The sequence below is a fragment of the Rutilus rutilus genome (genome assembly GCF_951802725.1).
Source record: "Rutilus rutilus genome assembly, chromosome: 17".
NCBI lineage: Eukaryota > Metazoa > Chordata > Actinopteri > Cypriniformes > Leuciscidae > Rutilus > Rutilus rutilus.
This window is the reverse complement of record NC_140230.1, coordinates 7863960-7891365: the sequence shown is the minus strand read 5'-3', so window position 1 is coordinate 7891365 and position 27406 is coordinate 7863960. Positions and strand designations below refer to the sequence as shown.

Here is a 27406-nt window from a genome sequence, read left to right as displayed (position 1 = left end):
ATATATTAAAAAAAAAAAACATTAAAGGAGCTGTATGTAAGAAATGTATTTCAATTAATCATAAAATGGCCCTGATATGTCACTAGACATTAAGAAATCATGTTCATTTCAAATACTTATATCACTGACAACAGTAGTCCGGCCAGGATATTGTCATTTAAAAAGTGAAGTTGCACCCCTCAACTGATGTTGATGTTGTCATGTTGTGTTTTGGCCTGAAGCGCCACCCTCCACCTATCTACTAATCACGAAGTCAGTAGTGTTTCGGCATCTGGGTTGCCAGCTCCGCTCTAGTTACCACAGCTGCAGCTACAAACGTTCGTGCTGGATCCTGCAGCCTATCTGGCAACCTCGAGTCAGGGGGGAGGGGGAAGGGATACACCGCTCTACAGTAATTTGAAAGTGATTGCAGTACAAGTTTTGGCCACAATCTTACATATGGCTCCTTTAACATTAACATTTTTCTAAAGTGACAGTAGCCGCGTTTCCATTACCCTTCAAATTACGCAAATTGTGAATTGAAAATATGCTCTATGCTATATGGATAACACACCTACGTCTCCTTCGATTAAAAATAATGTCTAGTGCAGTGGCTGAGATATACGTAAACCTACCAACATGTGGTAGGGCATTATAGTGATCGGGCATTCTCAGTTGCAGCTCATAGGCTCTGGAATGATCTTCCTCTGTCTGTTAAATCTTCTCCTACATTGGGTGTATTTCAGAGTGCGCTTAAAACATTTGTTTGCTTTAGCATTTGAAATTGTATGTCATATGTTTACATTTGTTTTTATCTTTTTTCTGTACAACACTTTGGTTCCACTTCTGGTGTTGAAAGTGCTTTATAAATAAAGTTGAGTGGAGTTGAGTGAGAGGAAAAAAGTACATTTTAGTTGCATAACATTGGTTAATGGAAACGCAAATCTAACGAAAACGAAAAGTTTTGCGCAAATATGTAATGGAAACGCAGCTACTGTCTAACAGCGACGCCAGCAGGTGAAGTTACAGCAGGAGTATGCGTCTCTCTTGCCTCCCCTGAGCCCATTGACATTGGCAGACATGCGGTGGGGGGTAATTAAGAATGAATGGGGGAAAGTTACGTGAGACGACCCAATCTCGTGGCAATTCGGACATATTTTACGAGGTGGCTAATTCGTACGAATTCGTATGACCTCACTCGTAACTTTGCTAAATCGTACATATTTTAAGAGTTCCCCAATTCGTATGAATGATTACGAATGACCTACCCCTGACCCGGCCCCTTATCCTACCCATCACTGGGGTTTAGACAAATCGTACGAGTTAGCCACCTCGTAAAATATTTACGAATTGGTCATAAGATAACGTTGCCTGAAAGGAGGCAATGCCTTCATCGTGATATTGGATAGGATTGGTTATGATTGGATATGATTGGTTTGTGCGATAAATCATGCCTCTTTTTTTTCGCGGGCGTTTTAGAAACGGCCTGAATAAAGGCAATGATGCCATTAATGGGAAGTCTGATTAAAAAGTAAACAACTCAGCCACTTAAATATCACTGCTTTTAGATCACCTCAAAATCAAACTGGAAATGGCCTGAAAACATGATGACTGTGGGGTTTTTTTGTGAGCAATCAGGCTGTTGAAATTAAAGGTACATCTTCCTGTCAGTATTTACCGAGCTTGATGACTGATGATCCGAAAAAAGAACAGCTGAACATTAGTTCACAAATAAACATAGATTGTTTAAATTGTTCCTGCATTTAGTTATTATTTTGGAATAGATGTAAAAATGCTTCAAAAAACTGAGTGGATGAGATTTATACTTGGTTTTAATAAATGGAACATTAATTAAATAATGTAAAAATACAAAATAGAACTTTATTTGGTTTATCTTATTTGATGTAATGTTTAACCAGGAAAATGTGTCAACATTAAGTGTAACTGGGACATGAATTAACAATTATTATTTTTTCTCCTCATTTCAGAACATCACTGCACACACTGATTTACGTGTCATATTTAAATAGTTTCTGACACATTCATACTATCCGAAGGATCTTTTCTATTGTCACATGCATATAGTTTCACTCCCTTGAAAATAACTAAACCAAATGATGTTTAGTAACCTTCCAAGCTGTATTTAATAAGGACAGTCATAACCAGGGCCAGATGCAGGAGTCTGAATGATTTGTTTGTATCTGTGATGAGGTCACGTTTGAACGAGACCTCTGAACTCGAGGAACCAACACAAATGAAACAACAGCAGTTTCACATCTAGCGTTTAGCCTCGGCTTAGAGAAAATGAAAGCGAGAGCGTGTGAGATGTGTTCAGGCCAAAGCGTCGTACACCTCGCGTATGTGTGCGCACTACGTCATGTTTGTCTAACCCTGCGGTGGACTCTGAGAGGCCGCGGCGGTAATTGAAACACAACAGAATTAAGTTACAAATATCTGACAGGACTCTGTGTGTACAGTAAAACCCCAGACGCTCCTCGGGTTAGCACATATTTTCTTTTAATTAGTTTTTCATTCGCTTCCTTACGTCTTGAATCAATATGGATAAGTGTGTCTTGTGAGGCTGTTCTTTGTGTTGCTATACGTGTCGCCTCCCACATCGAAACAAAATAATTCATCAAACGCGCTCCATCCGATCCTCACGTTGAGAATAAAGCTGCGTGACCTGAACGAACCTCACACATTTTCACTGACACACAGAAATATATGGCTCATGACTCAACTCTTAGAACCGAATTCCTGCCTCGATGCAACCGCAAAGTATTTGATTTAACTTTATTATGTTTGTGTGAGTGTGAGAACGTCTCAGACAGCATTGGCCTCATGATTAATGGTGCGGGGCTTGACAGCAGGCCAAACCTGTGTTGCTCGGGGCCGCTGGGTGTTTCTCCAGCCCAGGTGAAGGGTGCCGGGGGCCGTGCCGGTCGCCTGCGGGATGCAGGTGTGTTCAGGGAGCCGATGCCTGATTTCAGGTCCACATAACAACAACTCAGACTCAGGAAAACACTCAGGCCCGGTTTCACAGACAGGGCTTAGATTAAGCCAGGATTAGGCCTTAGTTCAATTAGGGCATTTTAGTTGCTTTTATAAACGCGCCTTAGATTTAAAAGCATTACTGGTGTGAAACTTGAGACAAAACAATGACATATTTTAAGTCGCTTTCAATTAAAACAGCTCAAAGATGCATTTTAGTCTGGGACTAGACTCAAGCCCTTTCTGTGAAACCGGGGGGTCAGTGTAATGCTTAAGACCTCGTGTGTGTTATCAGACCTCAGACTTTGTCTTCATTCTTAAAAATTATGTTGTTTCACTCCACTGTAAAAAATCCAACTTGCTAAATGTTTTTCTGACAAAAAGTAACTTGAACAACAACAACAAAAAAAGTAAGTAGGAGGAATTAGTTTATTTTATGTGAACTGAGAATACAAGAAAACTTTTGTTTCGAACAAAAGTTGTTTTGGTGAGCTGTATCTGTTCAACAACACTGACTACTGACAGTAAATTACACTATCGATCAACAATTTTGGTTCAGTAGGATTTTTTTAACGTTTTTGAGAGAAGTCCCTTATGCTCACCAAGTCTGTATTTAATTGATACAAAATACAGTAAAAACAGTAATATTGCAAAATATTGACTTTATTTTAAAATATTTTAAAATTGAATTTATTATTTGATGCAAAGCTGAAATTTCAGCATCATTACTCCAGTCTTCAGTGTCACATGATCCTTCAGAAATCATTCTAATAGGATGATTTCCTGCTCAAGAAACATTTCTTATTACTATCAATGTTGAAAACAATTGTACTGCTTCATATTTTTGTGCTAAATTTAGTTTTTCTTCAGGATTCTTTGATGAATAGAAAGTTCAAAAGAACAGCATGTATTTGAAATAGAGATCTTTGTAACATTATACATGTATTTACTGTTCCGTTTGATCAATTTAATGCGTCCTTGCTGAATAAAAGTATTAATTTCTTAAAAAAAAAAAAATGTGTATCGTCAACTCATGATAGTATTTGTCAAATTGATGAATCTGAAAAACTGATTAAAATATTATTCATTCATTTAAAATAAAAAACAGTGTCTCCACATCTTTGATAACTGAAATAAAAGATTGTGCATGCTATTATTCTGTAGACAGCATGTGGGCGAGCGGTGTCTCTGTGCTGAAAGCCTGCAGTCTAGAGCACAAAACAGACACTAGATGGCTGCAGATAATGGAGTTCAACACTAATGAATCGCTCAATCCACTGAGCTCTAGTCTGTACAACACACGGCTCACCACTATAAACGTATCCCATGATTCCCTTCAGTGCGTCTGCAGGTGAAAGACAGTGATGATGTGACCTTGTTTGAGGTGCTTTGCACTTAAAGATAGATATACTGATTTGAGTTTGTCATTCTCAGAGCACATTAGCCATGCAAATAAAATTAGTATGATTTTAGGTTGTGTTTACTGTAGGATTATGTCTTTAATTCATAATAGTAATTTGTTTTTCAGCACTGATTCTGACATTTTCTATTGACTACAGCAAAAAAAGAATATCCAGTGTTATTTTAGTTTTTATTTGTATTTTTATTAAAATTGTATTAATATTTAGAATTTATTTTTATATTTATTTTTATTTTAGTTCATTTTGTAGTCATTTTGTTTTGTGCTTTTGTCATTTCATGTATTTTATATATATATATTGCTATTCAGGTTTAATTTAATTTATTTTTAAGTCAGTGTTAGTTTTTTTTTTTTTTTTTTTTTTTTAGTTAATAAGTGTTTCAACTTAAAGGAATATTTCACTCAAAAACATTTCTTTATTATTTACTCACCCCAAGGCCATCCAGGATCTATAGGAGGTCCTCTCTCAGCCGAAGAGAAATAAGAAAACATTCCAAGATTTTTCTCCATCTAATGCAAGTGAATGCTGCCCAACATAGACCATTTTTTGATGGTCCAAAATCCGTATTTAGGCAGCTTCAAAGGGTTCCACACCAGCCGACGAATAAGGGTCTTCTCTAGAGAAACAATCATTTTTAGGAAAGGTAAGAAAAAAAGTATACTTTTTAGGGACAAATGCTCGCCTTGGTCCAGCTTTGTGAAGCGGCTGAGTTCATGTCCTCTCGAGTGACAAATTCATATATTCGAGATCACAATTCGTATATTCATATTCGTATATTAGTGTTTGTTTCAGTTTATTGTTAAAAATGATCTGTCCGTGTGTGTATCCCGTGTGTGTATCCTGGATGTAAACTCCTTGTAAACAATCTTCTCGTGAACGTGCTTCTCAGAGCTGGACCAAGTGAATCAGTGAATCATGTTCAGTCTTTCTTATACAGTATATTTCCTCTCAAACATCAACTATAGCACATTTTGTTGACCACTTTCATGACACATGTTTTTGTTGTCATTTCTGAATCTTACAGGGATAGTTCCCCCACACATAAAAAAAATCAGTCATCATTTGCTTACCCTGCAGTTGTTCTAAACCTCTATGATTTTCTTTGTTCAGTTGAACACAAAATAATATATTTTGAAGAATGTTGGAAACCAAAGAGTTGCTTTTCCCCATTTACTTCTATATATATATTTTTTTTTTCATACTATGTAAGTCAATGGGGACCAGCAACTGTTTGGTTACCAACATTATTTAGATGGTCCCTTTAACACATTCTGTTGACTATAAGTAACGTTGCACCTACTAACTCTCATTAGAGTGTTAATAGAGTATTAGTAGACTGGTAGGGTTTGGGTTAGAATAAGTTGGCATGCATTTGCAAAGTTAGAATGTCTGTTGGAGGAGCATCAAAATAAAGAGTTAGCGGATATTAAGCAATCTAATACTCTAATGAGAGTTAGTTGACATGTAGTTGCAAAGTTTCTTATAGTAACAGAATGTTCAAAAAGGACCATCATAATAAAGTGTTGGCAAAATATCTTCTTTGTGTTCAACAGAACAAAGAAACTCATACAGGTTTAGAGCAACTAGAGGGTGATTAAAGGATTTCATAATATTTATTTTTGGGTGAACTATGTCTTTAACAGTGTGAACATTCTGCTATACTTATCATAAAGAACCGCCATGAGGGTGAGTACGTGATGACAGAATGTGCACTTTGTTTTATTTAGGCTTTTGCGGGTATCAAGATGTCCCAATCATTTTGAAATAACTCCCAGAATAACATGGATCAAAATACCATGAAGGAGAAGCAGAGGCAATGTATAGAAAGAACAGCATATTTTCTAGGCCACAATGACTTATTTGAGGTTGTGGCAAAACTATATTCTTGGAGAAAATGGGGATATTCATCTCTTTCCTTTGGTAGAGATTATGCTATTTCACAATCAATAGAGCAGTCCGAATACATTTTTATTGGGTGCATTACACTGCAAATGAATTGTAGAGCCGGGCAAAGCCAATTGGATGTGTGATGGAATATGTGCGAGCCGCGCTTTGACAATCCGTTACATTTCCAGAACATGTAGATTAATGGCGTTCAACACATGCCACATCTCTGGTATTTATTAGACTCCATTACAGCACACTCATGGGCCTGGCGCAGATGTATCAAGAACAATTGATTATCTTTAAACTGAGAGGAGCCTAATCTCTCCACGGGAAGTGCAGAGAGTGCTTTAAATATGTTCCACTTCGCTCTGTAATATTTTTCACCTTAAAATGCAATTGCTGCCTTTATTTATGGTGTGAATGGCGCAGTGCCGCGGTGGTCTTTATCTGGCTGAATTTAGACAGTTTTATTAAGACTCCTCTAGGATTTGGGTGGATTTGTCTGCTGCTAGATCATAGCATTAGCATCTTTGAGAGATTACACTCAAGCACAGCAGCAGTAAATACATGTTTATCTCGTAAAGCCTTCATTTATTCGCTCTGATTCCTTCATAGTTATCTGTGCTAGAGAAGAAGCTCTCTGTGCAGAAGAAGGCCAGAAGAATCCTTCTGTTCAGTTTGCATGAATGTCTGTCTTCTCTCTTTTGTCAGATCAATTTAATTCGATTTAACATCCTTTTTCCTGTCTGTGTGTGTGTGTGTGTGGCCTGGTAAACCATACATTATGGGGAACAAAATGTCCCCACAAAGATGGCAATATCTGAAATCCTTGTGGGGACATTTGTTGGTCCCCATGAGGAAAACAGCTTATAAATCATACTAAGTGATGTTTTTTTTAAAAAATGCATAAAGTTTGTCGGATGTAGACCCACAATTCATGGTTTTTGATCATTTTGCAAAAAAATAGACAATATTTTTATTAATTTCATTAGAACTTTCATTGGAACTCTTTTTAAAAAACAACAAAAAATATTAATAAAAATGTTTTTGAAAGAAGTCTCTTTTGCTCACAAAGGCTGCTTTATTTGGTAAAATGAAGTAAAATCACTTATATTGTGAAATATTATAATTTAAAATAACTGTTTTCTATTGTAATGCATTTCAAAGTGTAATTTATACCTGTGATGCAAAGCATCATTACTTCAGTGTCACATGATCCTTCAGAAATCATTCTAATATGCTGATTTGCTGCAAAAAAAAAAAATTCTTCATTATTATTCGCAAAAACAAAAAAATAGTTTGAAAAAAATAGACAATATTTATATTAGTTCAAGCTATCTTGCTAATGTTTTGAAAGAAGTCTCTTAAGCTCATCAAGGCTACATTTATTTGATCAAAAATACAGTAAAAAACAGTAAGATTGAGAAATATTATTTATTATTTGGATTTCCAGCATCATTACTTCACATGTTAGATGGTCCTTCAGAAATGTGTGCTGTTGTTTGCACAAAATTGACAATATTTATATTTGTTCAAGCATGTTTAAAAAAAAACAGCTGCATCCCATCATATTATTAAACATTGGAAATTATTTTCTGTGGTAATCGTCTTTATACAACTTGAATAGCTTTTACCCCTCTTACAGTAGAACTGCTCCATGGATGTGTGTTTAATCATGTTAAAGATGTACACTAAAGCTAACTGAATGGCACATTTCATACGAGGTGCACCTGCCTCATCCATTTTCCTACTGCAGTGGAGGCTCATGGGAATGCTAGCATATAACTGACTATGGGATTAGCCACCCGTGTCATCTCGCCAGCCCCATCCTGCTACTTATCTCCTATCTGCAATACAAATGAAGCACAAACTTAATTCAATTTGATGTGATATACTTGCATTTAAAGGTCCGGGAAGCCCGGGCAACTTTTTTTCCCGAGTGCGTTCCACAGCGCGAGGCGTCTGATGACTTTGTCGAGGTGGAACAGCAGAGAGGAGAGCAGGCCTGGTGTGCTGGGGGAGATACGGCTGTCCCCCGGAGTCATATTTGTTTTCTCTGAGCCCCGTCTCTTACTCCCCCTTCTACCTCCCGGAGCTGTAAATTGGATTTGCCATGGAGTTGTGCTCCTGCACACACTGAGGAAGAGCCTCCATCTGATCTACAGGAGAAAACCTTAATTTAGTGGTTCAACACAACAGTCTTGCTTTGTTTTTTAAAGAATATGCCTCTTATTTTGCTGCTGTCTATCCAGCTTATTTTTTTGTATAAAAAAAAAATGAAAAAAGCCTGTTGTTTTCCCTTTTGCCAAATAGGTAGGAAAACTTCAATACACATAATGCACTGGGCATGTTGCCCTCCAAGGCCACTCCCACAGGTCTGCTATGGATATGCATGACCAGTCAAATACTGCCTTGCTTTAGTAGGAAATACTTCTTAGCAAACTTCAAAGAGTAAACGTTCATAGCGGGACTGAGAATTATTTCGGTTTCCAGTGAAGGATCCTGGTTTTGTAAGCAGTGGATAAAGGCTGTAAAGAATACGGAGAGAATGCCACGACAGAAAATCCTCCGTGTTTAGTCAACATTTCAAACTGGATGACAATAAACACAGTGTTTAGGCCAAACGCAGGTGAAAAAACGAAAGAAACTGCCGTTTCGTCAGTTCCACCCAAACTCCCCAAGCAGAATGCCATCGTGTAGGTAAGAAATCTGTTGAGTAGACGTGATAGTATGCTAAAACTTTCCGTGATAAACCTACTCTTACAATAAATGTTAATAGCCCTCTGTCGATCCGCCTGTGTGTGGATGGGGGATACAAAAATGCGGAAGTATATCTCTAGTTTTTATAGTAAAAGACTTTAATGGTAAATGTAAAATTCTATGGTAAAACCTGTTAATTGGTTAACAGTAAGTAGGGCTGTGTGATTAATCGTAATTGATTTTCGATTTCAGCTCCCAATGATTATGAAAACAAGATAATCGACTTAAAACGACTATTGTGCGCTGCCGCATTTCACCCAGGTGGTTGTCAGTATATTGGTTTACAAAACAGATTTTCCTTTAGTAGGATGGTATTTTTTGTATCATTATATGAGTTAATACAATTTTAAGAAGTTTTCGTTCTGTAAATTTAAGTTCAAGCGTATTCAATTAAATTCATTTTTATTTGGATAATATTAGTTCAAAGCAGCTTTACCTAAAATGCATGTTTCAGTGTTACAATTTAGGGAGTCTTCTGTTATCACTCAAAGATGATCATAATGTCAAAATAATGTCCATATGGCAGCTATAATATGTGTTATGTGGTTAGTGAACATCATGTATTCATTAATATACATTCATGTATTGGTGACTACCGATTTTTACCTCGCTTTGTATTGTTACAATATCGGTTGTATAAAATGAACAAAGTTTACTCATTCTCCACCTGGACAGAGAAATTCATGTTTATTTGTCAGCAAAGACTTTTGATAGCTCCAGGGCTTTTGTGAAAATTATAAATGTTTTACAGTGTAGGAGTAATACAAATGTGTTTGTCCTTTAAACTAGAGTTGCGTGAATCTCTGAACCCCTTCAGAAGTTGTCTGTTGTTTTGTGGGTTGCTGTAGTCTGATGTTGTTCTATCTCTTCCGTTTCTTTTTCGCCTGTGAAGTGTGAAATAACGGGCCGTAAATTTGTGCAGTAAAATCCAGGGCGCATTTGTGAAAAATTGGTACAGTGCTGATGGAGAGTTTTACGTAATGCTGTTTACGCATAACCGTACGTATAAAAAACTAAGCTTGCTTTGGGCTTAACAGAAACTAATTTGTGTTTCGTGTTCTGTACATCAATGACTTGCGCTTGGTTTAAAAATTTTCCCTGCTGAAGATCCCATAAGTGTGTGTACCTGTGTGTAATTAGCTCTTTGACATTCATTGTGTTTGATGTGAAAAAAAGATGCAAATATCAAGATCTTAAAATGTACGGCAAACAAAGGCTCTGCGGATCTCCCCTTATTTCCAACCGCGAGGGCAGAGAAGATGTTTGTCCTGTGGGACGTGTACCAGTGTTTCCAAATCTGATCTGGGTAACAGGAAAACAATGAAAGACCTGCTGCATTCGTACTGTTTCCAATACGCCATGCTTTCTTAACTATGTAAATATTCATGTTTCTTTTCCTTTTCTTTTGTTAATTGACACGCAGGGCTCATTATTTCTGGTTTGAATTCATTTGTGGTGAATGATCTTGGAAAGACAAGACGCTCTGTGATTGTAATAATGTTCTCAGATCACTAATAGCTGCTTCTGTGAGTCTAAGAAAAACTGTTTCACCAAAATCATCCCTTTCATCATAATCAACTTAGCTTCAAAGAAAACATCCAGCAGGGCTTTTAACATCTGAATAACACGACACACTCGAGAAAAGACCTGCGCTGCGAAGACTTGTGCGTATGATGTGATCTTTCCATAAATGCTTCTGGAGCTGCGACTTTACATCGGAGAAGTTACTTACTGGTTTCATACATACTTCACTGGGTTTTGGAGGGTTTTCAAGGAGCGGCTCCTTGAGACAAGAGCGTTTATCTTTGGTGCAGAGTCAGGGCTCCTTGAGGGCCTGCCTGAGGCCTTAGAGGAAACAATTCCCTTCAGTTCGCTGGCCGCAGGGCGTTAGGCAAAAACTGGATCCTTTGTTTATGTACTTCTGCATACAATGACCCAATTCATTGGGTTTGGGTAGTTCTCCCAAAAATGAACATTTTGTCTCACCCTAATGTCCTTCCAAACCAGTATGACTATTGTTTCTTCTGTGGAACACAAACAAATATATTTTGAGAAATGTCTTAGTGTTTCTTGTATCCTTACAATGGAAGTCAATGCTCTCCAATGTTTTTGGACACCAGTGTTTCTTATGTCCATATAATGGAAGTCAATGGGCTCCAATGTTTTTGGACACCAGTGTTTCTTATGTCCATATTATGGAAGTCAATGGGCTCCAATGTTTTTGGACACCAGTGTTTCTTATGTCCATATTATGGAAGTCAATGGGCTCCAATGTTTTTGGAGGGACACCAGTGTTTCTTATGTCCATATAATGGAAGTCAGTGGGCTCCAATGTTTTTTGGACACCAGTGTTTCTTATGTCCATATAATGGAAGTCAATGGGCTCCAATGTTTTTGGAGGGACACCAGTGTTTCTTATGTCCATATAATGGAAGTCAGTGGGCTCCAATGTTTTTTGGACACCAGTGTTTCTTATGTCCATATAATGGAAGTCAATGGGCTCCAATGTTTTTGGACACCAGTGTTCTTTAAAATATTTTCTTTTTATCTTCTGCAGAAGAAAGAGTTGTAATGACATGAGGTAAAGTAACTGATGAGAGAATGATATTTTTTGGGGGGTGAATTATCTCTGTATGATGTCTTTAGCAGTGCTATGGGTTTAGAAACATCTCAATTCTCCAACAATTCCATCCCATTTCTACTGTTCAGTCTCCATGGAATATGACTTTTGTTAATTAATAGTAGTTTAATACAATGTGTACAATAAGGTAAAGTTCAATGAATCACCCGTTAATTAATTCGCTACACAATTTTAAAGCCCTTTCTCTATCTGACTGGCTTGAATTGATTCTGCTGTGCTTTAGGACGTCTATTATACCAGCTTCAGCTTTGTCAGGCATCATTATTTTCAAATTGAGCTTGTCGGCTCACAGGTTTGAAAAAGAAACCCATTAAAATTCCCCATCCAGTAAGAGTTATCACATCCATCTCATGACATGGTGTGAGATTTTAATCCACGAGATCCACCCGTAACATCTATATAAACTTGTGTTCAGATGATAATCTCAGATTAGATGCACAACATCACAAACCACTGATTTAAACTATTTTTCTAGTACAAAGAAAATCAGAAGAGAGAACCTTGGGCATCTTTCATAGTACATGTGCGAGTGCATATAACCTCTTTCACTCACTATGTTGAATCTCATGGCAGTCATAAATTTGATTCGGTAGTGTTTCCTAATGAGAGTGTGCTGGTAAACTAGCTATTTCCAAACCCTTAATGATTTACTGCATTCTCCCCAGACAGAAGGTCAGTGGTGCGTTTGTAAAACTTCACATTTGACGTCATCTGATGATGACTCGTTACAAGTGAAGTTTTTACACCTCGAAGCTCTGGTGAATCTGTGAGCAGGACTCCAGGTGAAGGAGCTCAGCATTCGCCACAGCGGATCAGGAAGGCAGCCGTGTCCATCCGCCAAAATGGCTCAGATGGCAGCCGAGAGCCCAGCGCTGTCGGACAGACGGCCAGCGCTCATGCAGACGGCAGCAGGGCCGAGCGTGAAGGGATCAGCTTCTGTTTGCATGTGTTTGCAAGGGAAAACAGGCACAATACGAGCTCCCAGAGCCACTAGGCTCCTGTCACCTCTGGATTTCATTGTCAGCATCCAGAGAGAGCGAATTTTGGCTTGGCCTCTCATGTAATGCTCCCTGGACAAGCAACTGGGCATGTGATCCACCAAATCCCAAAACACTGCAGGACTTGATCTGTCTTTGCCTTTCTGTTGTGTTTGTCAGTGTGTTGGGTAGATGCACTCTTGCATACAAGAATAGTATATCTTTAGGATTAAAATTAAGTGTGACATTAGTGTGACTGAACAGAACTGTAAAACATTAGATGTGTTCGACTTGAAGCAACGCTGCACAGAATGATTGGAGAATGACATCAAAGTACCATGTGATCGATCAGAGAGCAGATGGTTCTGTAAGCTTTCGAATCACACACACGCTACTTTGTCATACACCAATCGATCTGAGCAGCGCCGCTCCAAGTCGAACACACCTAATGGCTTTCTTGAACCCTCCCCGATCTACCATTGGACAGACAAAAACTGATAGCCACGCCCCAAAACAGTTGAACTAATGTTGCTAGTTGTGATGCTGACAAATCAGTGTTACACACTGAGAGTGTTACACTTTGCAGCAGAATCAATTTACAAATTACTTAGTTGCATATTAAACTTGAATAGGAGTTATTTTAGCATTTTCTGTTTTTATTGTTAACTAAAACTAAAACAAACTCAATTAAAAATTTACTATTATTAATGAAAAAAAAGTTGTATATTAGTTGTATATTAGTTTATTAGTTGAATATATTTAACTTTTTTTTTTTTTTATGAAAATAGAAATGTTGCCATAGAAAGCACAACTGAAATAAAACAAGTTAGAAAATGAATAAAACTGACTAAAAATAAATTAAAACTATATAAATTATTTAAGGTACAAACTAAGAAAAGCACAAAACAAAACTACTAAAGTGTAAGGTAAAATAAAAATAAAAAGCTATTCAGTATATTAATGTATTTATTTTAATAAATACTATTAAAATGATTTGCTCAGTATGTAGATGTAGTGTGTAATAAAATAGAGGGACTCACTAAAGAGCAAAAAGCAAGTGACTTACAATGAAATAGCATGTTTATAATATTAATATACATAAAACATAATTCTGGTACGTTGTTTAAGAATAGAACATGTTTGACACAAAGAACATGCCTTTGGATGTCTTTAGAGGAATAAATTCAAATGAGTGTGTGTGTGTGTGTGTGTGTGTTGGCAGACGCTTGTGAGCGCGTGTGTGTGTGTGTGTGTGTTGGTGTGGGACTATGGAGCCGTCGTGAGCGATGACCCCACCCTCAGAGCCCCTGGGAAGAGGACTGAGGCTCACCGTCTGGAACGGAGTGTGTCCCGGGCATTTGTGTACACTACAACCGCAAAATTGATTTGGACAGCTGCTCGACAGAGCCACATGTGTCCCAGGTTAACTTTACAGAGGCCGATGTCAATCCAAACTCACACAGGGACAGAAAGCTACTAACAGATACAATACACTTCAGTTCAGCACACGCTGCAGCTTGTACAGCTTTGACGCATCTCTTCCCTTGTGAAAAAGACGTGCACCAGTGTACCTCAAACCTTCAAAATGATATATATATATATATATATATATATATATATATATATATATATATATATATATATATATATATATATATATATATATATATATATATGCTTGCAGACAATATAATATTAAGGCTACTTAAGTGTACTTAAATAGAGCTCAGTGTTTCTTAACACATTTAAGACCTGAGTGAACTTTGTAAGGATGTCAAAATAAAATATCATGTTTTGATAACTGTTTGGCATGCTTTAAAGAAGTACACTTAATTTGATGTGTGTGTTGACTGACATACTAAAGCACATGCAAAGCACTTGCTTATAATTTTAACCGTAGTGTGTCCAACATTAGTTAAAGTTAATATATTTTAAATGTACTCAATTGCAACTTCATTATAAATGTGTAATTGCAAATGTGTTTGAATACATGACATACTGTACAAGTTTAAATACAAAATGACATTAAAATATATTTTAGTTTACCATAAATACTTGTCAGTAACCATATGTCAAAGACAATAGAAGTAATCATGAATTACATATACAGTAAAGATGTACATAAGGCTTAAATGGGTCAAAAAACATAAAATACATTTTTATTTTAAGTGCAATTGAGAGTATGAAAACATTGCATTTCATTTGCAGTTAAGTATAATAATAATTTCCATAATAAGCTAAAAGTATGCAAAATTGTATTTATTTTTCCCAATGGCTTTCCATACAGTTAAAATAAAATACAACTAGGCTTTATTTCAGCATTTCAACTTATATTTGTGTGAATAAGAGAATGAATTGAGTTCAAAGTTCAAATACGAATGGAAGGCTCATGGACAGGAGCTGCAAAATGTGATAATTGATATTACTTTTATGGAGGAGAGTTGGGGAGAGTCTGCAGTTTTCTCTCTGTCTTTGCTAACTTGCTGTTTCTACTGTTACTCCTCCTGTAACTGCTATGTGTGTTGTCTGGTTGGCTCAGTGTCAGTTTGAGGTGAGACTGGTTACTGGAAGTGCAGTTACCCAGGAAAGGTGATATAATTTGGGCTTTTTAACTTGTGATATGCAAGCAGAGATGAGGAGCAGTCGCCCACAGCGGGCGTTAGGTTCCACATGGTCTCATGTTAACCCGCGTCATGTTTACAGCGCCACCGGATCGGCCCGGGAAAGCAGACATATTCGTTACATACAACTGCGCCTGTTTTTAACACCCGTTCAAAGATAGCGGACAAGATAACGGAGCAGGTGAAGAAGCCGCACACTTGTCTAGCTAATTATAACATTTAAAAGGACAAAAGAGGATTGGGCGCTCAGGTGGAAGACATGAAACCTAACACTTTCATAACAGTGCTTTAAAAAAAACGAGAAAATAACATAACTGAAGAAATATAATCACTGTTTCATGTTTATTGTTTTTATAATTACTATCAATTTGGGTCTTTTGCCACTATAATGAATCAAAGATCCATCATGTCGTTTTACAATGAAAGTCAGAAGGTTGGCTCTGCTAGAAATTTGCTGTGCATTTTGTTTATACAATTACACAAACATGAATAATGTTCAGAATCAAAGCACTGTAATAACTGCCAGCATAATAACTGTGCTGTTATCTGAGTAACTCAGTGTGCTGTATTGAAATCTAGAAGCAATGATGCAGAAAAGCAGTGACGATTACATTCAAACAAGAACCCGACACAACAGACTGTATTTTTGCATATCTCAGTGTGTTTGGCCAGATACTCAGATGCTCATCTGCGTCCTTAATCAAGTTGACAGCTTAGCCCTCTCATGAAGAGATAACATTTATTATAGACGTAAGCTATACATACGGGCGAGGAGGGAGTTTGCGGCGTGCGCTCAACACCTTGTAATCACTGCTGTCTGGGTTTAAGTGTGCTTCAGGATCTATTGACTCCATCTTTAGTCAATAAATTATGCCCAGGTCAGGCCCACTGTAGAGCCGAGTGCTGAATGCGTACGTGACGAACTTCACCTGCATCTGTGCCAGCTGTCCTGGATCCTGGTGGTTTTGCACAAGTGACAATTCCCACTGTGCTTCAATAAAAAAAGAAAAAGAAAAAATACACTGGACTAACAGTAGATAAATGTACTGTAGATGCCTCAGTAAAAGCTGTTTCTCTGGGCCACTCTTGGAATGATCTTGAATTATCTATATCTGCAATAGACCTAAGCAGATGATTTTGCTAAACCATCAATACAATACAACAAGACGAAGGCGTTAGCTAACATAACATTAAATAGTTACTATAGGTTAAAAACCTGTAATGAGTTAATATATTTAAAAACACAAACCAACACATTCTCACCTGTGAAGGTTATCCCATTCCATCGTGGTGGTTTTTACAACCAGAGGCTGCGCAATGTTGTGGCATCTTGGAAAACTCATTGATTTTTACTGTGCGTGACGACAGCATCTGAAATGTTGCAAGATGTCGGACGCGTCAACGTGTCTGGAGGGGTCAAATGTGGCATCTATGTATACATGTCTATGGGACTAACGGCCATAGAGAGCTGCAGTGATTTTTATTTTTTAGTAGGCCAACCCATAAGTCAGCATCACCCTGGTTCCCTCGACAAAAACCCAAAAGGATTTTTCCATTTTCTTTTGGATTATTGCAGAAAATAAGCTTTGTGACCAACAATAGTTTATGATTCTCAATTGTTTTGTTCAACTTGATAATCTTCACAAATGGACACAACTTTCATGAATTTTGAAACATAAAATGCAATCACCAGAAATAAAAAAGCTAAATGTAGGCTATAAACGAACTACACCACAGCCACATGACTTCAGCGTCACCATCATTGAGCTTCTGACAAGTATTTTCAGTCAAAAAAACAACAAAAACAATTAGTTAGAATAGTTTGCAAGAGTGCGATTATAAACACATTGAGGTTGTGAAAGCGACTACTGAGTAGATGAGTTTACCTGTTCGATGTAAAGATGTAAAATAAGTCTTTGATGTCCCCAGAGTGTGTATGTGAAGTTTTAGCTCAAAATACCCCACAGATATTTGTATATAGCATGTTAAAATTTTACATTTTTGAGGGTGAGCAAAAACGCACCGTTTTGTGTATGTTCCTTTAAATGCAAATGAGCTGCTGCTCCCGGCACAGAGGGCGGAGCTTCAACAGCTTGCACTCACACAGACATGCACTGAAAATTTCTAAAACGTTTAGCCTTTTATGTTCAAACCGGATTCAGACAATGATGGAGACGAGACTCAAGAAGAGGTGACATGCAGAATGCAACAGGACATTTCTGAATGGTTAGTTGATGAATTTATCTAGCTTATTTGTAGTTATCTTCTAGTCATTGATTAGCATATCCTGTCTTGATAATCTATAAATCGTGTTCAGGGGGCGGGGTTTATGTAAATTTTAGGGTTGGTGATGTCACTTACCCTGGAGGAATGTCGTGTAGTCCCTACCAGCCGTTTGTTGTAGTCCTTAAAAAGTGATTTCTTTAAAAGCAAATATCTCCCTTTGCTTTGAACTTTGAGCGTTTTAACTTTGCAGATGTTGTTTATGCTCAAACAGCAACATTACACACTAACTAAAGTTAAAAAAAGTGATATCATAATCAACCACCCCTTTAACCACGGACTCTATTTCAGGCATTTAAACCCCCCCTCCTCGACTTGATGATGGAACCGGAAGTGCAAAATGCAGCTAGTTTCGGGGCCTTCGTGCCTACACAAAACACGTCTTCCCTGCAGCACTCTATAGAACTTCAGGGATATAGATGATCTCGTCTGATTTTGGAAGGTAAGTAGGGTTTTGTTTGGTTAGCACATGGGTGGATGGGAAAAAAGCAATGGAAAAATCGCACCAGAGTTAAGCCCTTATAGTCACCTCAGGACAAAAAATTTATAAAAAAATATTCCACACATTACAGAAATAGCAACCAGACTTGGTTGATTGGTAAATTGTGTTCACTGTATTCAGTGCAGAATTAGAGATATGTTGCTGCAGTGTTTTATTAATCATAGTGTGGAAAATGTAGGATGAGGCTGATTTGATCAACTAAACAGCAGAGAGACGAGCCTCATGGGAAAATGAACTCTTTATATTTGAGAACCGACAAGTATGCTAACTGCATTATACTTCCTGGATATTGGATGTTTTTTTTTTTGGTTTGTTTTTTGTGTCATTATAATAACGTTAAGGAAAGGCACTGTTTTTCCCCAGCTATATGCTAATATTGATGTTTGATTCAAATTAGCCCGTGTTTAGCCGGGAGTCACTGTGTGTTGATACACTTGTTAAAACTCACGTGCTAACACTGGTTTGTGGACATGATTGTATCATTTACTTTATATTCTTATGATATACATATGCGTAGGCTACATGTACAAACTTTGAGTGTAAATAGTGAATGCTGCTATGTATTTAAGTATCGGTCACACCCATCTTAACTGTGTCTGTTAGATTTATTGATTTCATGTGTATAGCAGTTTGTTCTGCGATTAAGGTGAATGTTTAGTGTAATTATTATTTTTTAAACTAGTGCATTTTGGCATGTGACTCATCCTGCACTATTTATGCTACAGACCTGAATGATGCCTCAAATAATGCAGCATTTTGAAGAAATTACTTTATTACCCACAAAGCAACATCATGGCACTGATATGTGCATGAGCAAAAACCACTTACATTTTCATCTGAAAATGTAGTAATTAACTGTTACACTTTTGTAAACGGTCACATCCAATAGTGGCACATTGCCTCTGCTCTCAATCTCAAAATCATTGCTCTCTTTTGCTCTGTTTTCCTTCACTTTTACTCTTCGCCCCCGTGCACTTTCTCTTTGTCCAGTGATGGCAGCTCATCTCCCGTGGTTAGCGAACAGCCGGCTCGGTCCGCGCTCACTGATTGCATGAACTGTGAGGATTAATGGACATTTATATTTCATTAAATCCATTGCTTGGCGGAGAATAATGCATCATTCACCGATATTGAAACATATGTCAACCCGATCCTCTTACCCATAATTCAGTTAGACTCAAATGTGATGATCAAGTGTTATTACAGCCCAATATATCATCTCAAACAGGCCAGCGGCGTCTCCATATTTCTGCGATGAAAAGGAAGCGATTGTGAGGGTTGTGACTGTGCTGGAGGCGTCTGCATCTGTAGCTCAGCGCGTTGAAGGAGCTCATTACGAGATGAGTCAACTCAGGTGAAGGAGAGAGCCGTGAAGTCAGGTTACCTGAAACATGTACGCTAGAAGAGTCTGTTAATATTTATTAACATTATCAATTCATGAAGGTTAGACTTAAGAAATAAATACATTTAAAAATATATGCTTAAAAACAGTTAAATTATGTCAAAGCAAAACTGTTAGATAGACCATAAGGAAAAAAAAAAAATTGTACATTATACTTTTATTTGTGCATTAGCTTAGGCTATGATTTAGTTAATACAGTGGCCCAGAAAGTGTTTTAATACTTGAATACATCAAAATGCATTAGATACACAATATCAAAGCAAGCGTCTGTATCTGTGTGTCACAAATGCAACATCTTCTCTCTTGACTTCATCATTGTTTAAGTCTCAGGCTACGTTCAGACTGCAGTCAGCTGTGGCACAAATCCTATTTTTTTCACTCATATGTGACTCAGATCTGATCTGTTGTTCTCGGGACAGTGTGAACAGCACAAACCACATGGAATCTGATCTATTCAATTCCGATTTGGGCCACTTCCATATGTGGTCCTAAATCAGACACAGGTCAGGGGTCTCATTTATAAAACTGTGTGCACTCTAAGAAATGATATGTTGGCTTTAATTAACTATTTTATGTCAACCGGTCCCACATAACTGGGTTATGTTGGATTTATGTAACATTATTTATTTCAATAAACTTAAGTTAATTACATAAGGTTAATCCAATGCCGTTTAGTTGAATAAGGTTAACAGTCTTAATTTTGTCCAAAACAATTAAGTTAATTAAGTTCAATTATCCTAAAATTAATATTTTTACATTCAACCAACACAAATAATCCAGTTTCATTATGAGTTTATTCAATGAATACATTCACTTTTTCTTTTACAATTTTGTTTACATTTTTACAAACATTTCCAACGTGAACATGTACACAATATTTACTCTGTAAAGACTGCCTTCACTTTTCAAGAAAATAATTAAATAAATAATTTTAAAAAAGCATATTGCCTTTAGGTGAAATGATTTATCAATCATTACTTATAAAGGTGTTCTGCAAAAAAAGCAGCAAACAATTTATCAGTTGTTTAAAACAAGACTATTATGCAAAGGAATGTAACATGGTTGATATTGAAACAAAAGTACTGTAACAGTCAACAGTGCAACATTATAGAAAGACCAGAAATGTTCCTAACCTCAGATTTCAAGAGTTTATTTTTCAGGCGTAAATAAGACCTGGCATCGAAGAACACACTTCTGCACATTGTTCAGGTTGTCATGTATTTAGATGCCTTAAATCATGATGCCAACATCTTTGTAAGGATCTGTAGCCTCTGCTCCTTCATGTTTGACCACATAGATTCCTAAGGTGGTCTTGCGTACTGAGGTTAGGACTTCATGTTCAACATCCTAAAAAAATACATAAAGTAACAATTAACAACAGATCAGGGGTGAAAGGGATAGTTGATTTTAGAGAAACATCCAATATTTTTTATAAATATAAATAATTTACCATGCACTCCTTCACAAGGTTTGAGAGGGCCAGGTAAACAGCAATTGCATTCAAGATGAATTCCCCTTTTCCCAGTGGTGTCATTCTGAACAATGAGACAAATAAGCAGTGTTCAGAAGAATTAACACAAATTATGCCAAAGTTATTTCTACAAGAGCCAAAAAAAATATTATCTGCAACTGCATCTGTGAGGGCCTCAAAATTCAGAGAACCAGTACAATAAAAGTAATAAGTGGTTCTAAACCAAAAGCTTTGCTACAGAAAAGCCATTAAATAATCTTGGATGTCAGAGCTGTTCCAATTGTAGGTGCATAAATCACAAATCTGATGCTGCTGAGAAATAGGGTAAAGAGACGAACAAGCTCTGAAATTAAAACAGAATAAATCATGTACATATTAACATTCCAGAGCTTATATACAAAAATTCAAGGGATACCCAAAAGTTCTGTATTTTTTTTTTTTTACTGACATTTATGTCATTCAAACTCCCAAAGTCTTTTTTCCTATTTTTTACTGCTCATTTCTGTCATTACAATGACAGTCAATGGTGAATTCTTCTTCCGAAGCTTCAATAGCATCAAACAATTGCATGTGACTTTAGAAGCTTCAGAACAGGAACTCACCGTTGACTTTAATTGCATGGACAGAAATGAGCAGTACAACCACATAATTTACCTTTTTAGTTAGAAAAGCGAAAAATAAAAGGGATTCGGTGACATGAAGCAGAGTAAATGATGTTCATCTTTGGGTATACTATTTTAATCTATAGTGAATTATTGTCAGATAAAAAATTATGAAGAATATAACAACATACCAGATCCATAACTGATAGGATGCTTATGATCTTCTTTACCGCTGTTCCTTCTGTCTTTTTGAAATTTTTGAGGAGCTGGGTTCAGAAATGAACAAAAAGGACAAATCAGGTTGGTTGCTGATAAATTTGAGTCTTTACAATATTATCATATACCAAGACTAACAGTATTTCTTTAACAGCATTTATCTGAATTACATCTAAAATACTTCAATTTATAATTTGGAATTGCATACAATAACCATCCAAGTAATTCATCACAGATGACATTACATTATAAAGACTTACCTCTAAAGAGTGCTGGCTATCTGTTATTAAATTCAGTGACGAAACGCAGATCTTCGATCATCTCATGTCTCCTGTGCGTAAATGTTCTGTCCATCAGCACCTTGATAACCTGCACAAGTATTGAGCATATGTGGGACCACAGCGAATTCCATGTTTTAAAACTTTGTCTGTGTCCATGTACCAACCTGAAGTGTTTTAAAAGCTTAGATCTGGATGTTTGAGAAGAGCCACAATCTATGCACGTCACATGCAGGACTCCAAAATTCTGAGGAAACAAAAATGAAGATGTGAGTCAAATAATAATAATAATAATACAAAAAAATTAAAATAAACTGTAGTAAAATTATTTTGGATGACCTAATAAGCTTACCAGATGCTACAGTAGATGCCATCTTACTCGAGTCAGTGTCAAACGTGTTTATTGCCATATGCCTATGCATTCTGTGTTTCAAAAGTTTCAGAGTTATTATTTGACATTAAATAAAAATGCTCAACATTAAGGAAGTTATTAAAATGTATACTAAAACTAGATACAACTGCTGTATTGGGGCACAACATGGAGAAACTCTTCTTAACTAGCAATTTTATAAAAAAATAAGGTAATTTGCCATTTTTTGTATGGGTGAATTCAAATATTATCAAAGTTCAGCAAGTTTAAAAGATCACATAAGAGCTAAAAACCGCTAGCAGCTAACAACACCACTTGAGGACAAGTGCTAAAGCAACTTCAATAAATACCAACAAAAACAGCGATTGACTATTCTAATTTACTGACAGCCTCAATATTAAAGGATAGGAAGTAAAATAACTCACCTTTTGGTCCAGATAAATACAAAATGTTGATTGCAGCCTCCGTTTGAGCATGATTTGATTCCCACAAAATGGAGAACGAGTGCTAAGAGATGAGCTACGCATTAACGTTCTTTGAAATATTTGCGCATGCGCAAATATAGCTCCACCTGTTGACCAAAGTGCGGTACTGCAGCGGTAACACAACTGCATTTCGTTCATTTAACTTAAGTGAGTTGTGTAAATTTGAGAAATGACCTTTTCTAATTCTGTCAACACAACTGTTTTAGTTTTAATGCACAAACACAAGAACATTATTTAATTTGAGCATAGTTACATTTCTTTGGTTCAACAACAGCCATGTTTCATTTTTTAGAGTGTGTAGGATCCTTACTAAAAGTGTACGTGTGCCCGAAAACCAAAAAAGATGTACGGCGAAAAATATTCATACTTATAAAACCGTGCGTACGCCAGAACCTGTGCAAAATTCCCTTTATAAAACCCAGTCAGCGGAAGATTGTGCGTATACATGCGTCTCCTCCCCGAAATAACCATATATGGAGCTCACAATGCCTCGTTTTACTATGCATATCCTCATCTGGATATCATTTGCATATGCATATTCATCCACGTGATACCATGTACAAGACATTAGATACAGATGTGCCCTGCACATTACATTGCTAAAAATCATTTAGTAGCCTATATTTTTGAACAAATCAATCAAATATAAAACACATTTCAGAGAAAGTATTTCTCAGTCTTTTCCACTGGCCAAATAGTATTTTTAATTGCTTTATATTTTATATGGAAACAGATATGCCTTATTGTGCATTATTGATCATTATTCGCGCGAAAATGTTTTCTCAGACCATGAGTTCTGCTATAGTTAAAGTTCCACTGTAGTTAAAACTTTAAAACACTGCATGCCACAGGAAAGCGTTACTCTAGAATAGATCAACATTCGTCACAATTCTGCGCTCACGGGAGTCAGATTTATATACCCGAAGTTATCAAGATCAAGTTGCGAAAGGTAGTCGGTGAAGGACAGTGATGTGTCAGAACTCATAAGTATTACAGTGACAGCTCTGTATACAAGCAAAACATGAGGGCTTGGAACCCCTCGTATCATAAATGTTTCAAAACTCTGCTCTCTTTTTGCACATCCTCGTCTTTGTTTTTATATCACCTGCGCTTAAATTCTCTGGCTTCCGAGGCAGATCATGCTATAAATAAACGCGTAATCGTTTACTTTAATGTTCTCCGTGTTTACTTCCGTAAGACAGCGTGCTGCGCGGCATCTTTTTAGCGTTCTTTTGCGCATGCGGGTCAATTCAGGACCATGATCTGGTCACACTGGGATCTGATTTTGCCCACATTTAGAACAACAATGTGAACAGCTATAAAAAATAAAAATAAAAATAAAAAATATCAGATCTGAGCAGTAAATCGGAATTGAACTCTAAGGCTCGCAGTATGAACTAGTATTTTAATGTTTTGTAAAATATCCGTTAGTGTTATTGGTTTAGAATGACATGAGAGTGAACAAATGTCAGAATGTTCATTTTTGGGTATATCAAATATACAGTATAATAAAGTTTCCAAAAGTTTTTTTTTTTTTTTTTTTTTTTTTCAGTGATGCTATAGAAGAAACATTCTTGGTTCCCCAAATAACCTTTCAGTGATACATTTTCCTAGTGTGAAGCATACCCTTTTCCACTAGAAATAACCTTTTGTGCAATGGAAAGATGCAACATATTTTCTCTTCACTTCATTGTACTGTATTTTAATGTTGTGGTGATTTTTACTGGATGTATGTTCTCAGTTCACACAGGTGTCCTAGCAAAAGAACCACAGGTGTAATGCATCACATTATCTATTAACATGATCCACCAACCGCAGACACACACAATACTGACTGTCTTCATGTTCAACACTACATCTATTGGTTTAGCATTTCAAACCCAACAAACATTTGTCTGCCCAGAGTTATTAGTTCAAAAACAATTTCCTTTCTTCAAAACTTAAGCTTATTTTATTTCAGAAAGTTGCCAAAACCATTTTTCAGATCCATTTAGTTTTATTTGATGAACTAAAATAACTGAAATAAAAACTATATAGACATATTAAAAAATTACAAAAACACCCAACAAGATTACTGAAATTATAATGAGAACGGAACATAAAAAATAAATAAATAAAAAAACATTCCATCAAATTACATTGAATAATCCTCACAGATTGTTCACATTACGAAAAAGAAAACCCTAGACCTTAATAAAACATTTTGTTTAAATCTTAATAGAATAAGGGAATGGACCATTTAGTTTATGTGATTTGTATTGATAAAAAATAATGAAAATGTTTAAATTTAAGTTTAAGATTTATACAAAATGTTAATAAACATTAAGCTCATAATTTATGAATGTAATATGTAAGGATTATTAAATTCAATTTGATGGAATTTTACTATTAATTGAAATACGTAAATCTTGAAAAAATGCTTAATTTATGTTTTATGTTTTTGACAGAACATCAGATCAAGTGTCATTTTTAATGCAATGGCATTCGTTTGTAGTGCCGCTGTATGTAGCCGAAGTACAGTTTTGTGTGACCCGCCTCGTGAAATGTTGTTCCGTGTCCCATTCAAATGAAAAGCCAAAAGGCTCTCGTATGACCACTGCTCAATATTCACCGCTGCCTATGACACTTTCCAGCGTGGCCAAATGAGATCCCATCCGCTGAAGAGCTCGGTTTAGGGACAATGGGCCCCAAACAATGCTTACCCGGCCTGCGAGGGTTTCCAGAGCGAGAGGACGGACTATGACAGCCAGTCAGTCTGCTGTCAGCTTGTGTTCAGTCTGTCACACTACACTCACCTCCTGCTGTTTCCAGTAATCAATACAGGCCTGAAATCACCTAGTGCTCTCCACCTCCCACACTAGCTGTTTTGTCCTGCCATCAATAATGAATTCGGTTCCCCCTTTCTAGTCCACACACCGCCGACTCCACGCAGTCCTTTTTGCTCTCTCTTACTCTCTCTCTCGCTCACACAACATAGAGTCTAACATTTCTATTGCATTTGCTAATCATTAATCAATAATTCAGGGCCCCTCTCTGGTGGTGAAGAGTCTGTGCTTCCTGGAACATATGGCAGAAGGGCAAGCAAGTTCAGGTTACAGCCTCATCTTATCACAAAAGGCAGCCAGGGAAAACAAGATGTTTAAAGTTGTTTTTCTTTCATTTCTCTCTCTCTTTCTCTCTCTCGTTTTTTTCAAGAGCTGACTTTTGTTCCTCAGCTTGTTAACATTAATGACCGCGTGACTTCAGTGGCTAAAACAGCCAGTCGCAATTTGTTGCATTAGTGGACACGATGTTTATCACACGAGGCACACGAGGCACCATGCAAGACATGTTTTTCATCATCTTTGAGGGACAGTTCATCCAAAAATTTAAATTCTGTCATTAATTACTCACTCTCATGTTGTCCCAAACCCGTAAGACTTTTGTTCATCTTCTTGCTTGACCTTCTGTTTACCATATGCGATGTGTTCTATGTATATTAGAGATCGTAGAGATATTAGAGATAAACATTGATTTGTCAATGTTTATATGTGAATAAAGGCATAAATTAAATTAAATTTGTTTATCATATAAAACGATTGTGTCTCCAAAAAGACTAACCTGCTTGGATTTATTTTACGATCTCTAATATTTTGAAGCGTTTTGGGTGAGTGACAGAGAGGGACAGAAATATCTCAGATTTCATTAAGAATATCCAATTCGTACAAATTCGTACGAGTGAGTAAAAGGTGGCTAATTCGTATGACCTCACTCGTACGATTTGTCTAAACCCCAGTGATGGGTAGGTTTAGGGGCGGGGTCAGGGGTAGGTCATTTGTACGAATTCACACGAATTAGGCAAAAAATATGTACGATTTACCAAAAATCGTACGAGTGAGGTCGTATGAATTCGTACAAATTAGCCACCTCGTAAAATTCGGGTTGGAATATCTTCAATTGTTTGTTCAAAGATGAACAAAAGTCTTATATGTTTAGAACGACATGAGAGTGAGCAACCAATGACAAAATATAAATTTGTGGATGACCTATCCCTTCAAGTTTCCAAAACATTTTTTGTTTGGTTTGATGCTATAGAAGAACCATTTTTGTTTCCCAAAGACCATTTCAGTGACCAGTTCTTAAAAGAACCATTGTTTTCGTAGTGTGAATAATATCTTAATAATCTAAATCACCTTTTTCTGCTATAAGAAGCTATTGTGGAATGGAAAGATTTGTGTTTAAGGGTGTTCTGATTAAGAGGTGAATCACAATAAGCGTATGTTAAAATATTTAGCTTTTATGTTATCGCTCATTTCCACGATCCGTCGGCATCTCATTTGTCATCCTAATGTCTTTGGAGAACGTGACATAACTCATTTCGGCGGTGTGGTGGAGCGGATCCATCTCTTGTGCACTTGTAGCGCGTCCCGTGTCCCATGTGCGGTCTGGAGGTGAGGCTGACCAGTGCGCAGCAGCCTGGGGTTTTGGCTGGGAAAGCTTTTCATATGGACGCCTCTGTGGGCATCCATCCCTGGTGAAGG

General features: G+C 36.9%; 1 long non-coding RNA gene across 1 annotated transcript; it reads right to left on the bottom strand.

The window, feature by feature from the left end:
* Positions 1 to 20969: 20969 nt before the first annotated feature.
* Positions 20970 to 23164, bottom strand: LOC311276243. The gene is made up of 6 exons (XR_014625045.1): positions 22827 to 23164; positions 22384 to 22454; positions 22199 to 22278; positions 22014 to 22122; positions 21729 to 21803; positions 20970 to 20999 (listed from the first exon to the last, which is right to left on the bottom strand). It is a non-coding gene; the product is annotated as an uncharacterized lncRNA (long non-coding RNA).
* Between the last annotated feature and the right edge of the window lie 4242 nt (positions 23165 to 27406).